Source organism: Octopus bimaculoides, chromosome 19 (assembly GCF_001194135.2).
Source record: "Octopus bimaculoides isolate UCB-OBI-ISO-001 chromosome 19, ASM119413v2, whole genome shotgun sequence".
In the NCBI taxonomy this organism is placed as follows: Eukaryota; Metazoa; Mollusca; class Cephalopoda; order Octopoda; family Octopodidae; genus Octopus; species Octopus bimaculoides.
The window spans coordinates 10440183-10440996 of NC_068999.1; positions in this window are offsets into that span (position 1 = coordinate 10440183).

The window sequence follows — 814 nt, forward strand, 5'->3', positions numbered from 1 at the left end:
ATATGTATATATATATACTATATATTATTTCATATCTTTTATTTGATTGAACGCCAGGCATCCATTTCGAAGTAAGTTTACTTCACATTTTTGATGTGACTCTCTTCTCTATACTCTTTTCTTCCTCCACCCTTCTCTATTTCCCTCCCCCCCCTCTATTTTGTATCTGCCCACTTCTCTCTTTCTATATGTCTCTCCTTTGATCTCTCTCTTTATCGTTCTCTCTCTCTCTCTCTCGTTGCTCTCACGTGATCATCGTACTTCTTTCTTTTCCTCACGTTACCATTTTTCTTTTTCTGCACGGACGCTCAAAAGGGCGGACATTTTTTCTCTCTCATATATTTTCTCTTTTCAAAAAATAATTTCTCACACCGTTCACTATTTTTCTGTCACTGTAGTCTAATGACTCTCCATGTTTGGTTTCGTTTGGTTTCTTTGTATGTCTGCACTCCCATGTTTTAGCTCCCAAATTTGACCTTCCATAAATCCTAAATTTAATTTTAGGATTTATGAGAGCAACTGTCTTTGAAGACTCATATTGAAGTTGAGTGCTCGAAATGAGGAGTATCTACTCCTCATTTCGACAGCCGACAACTGATGAAGTGTCCTTTCTCTGTGTTTACTTGTCCTGTTCTCCATTTCTTCTCGTGGTTTACGTATTTCATGTTGTTTGTAGCGTTGGTGACGTCCTGTATCAATATATGCATGTATACAGTTTATATATAGTTTATATATTACACACGGCGTATCCACATATAGCTACATAATTAAATATATATATATATACATATATATATATATATATATATATATA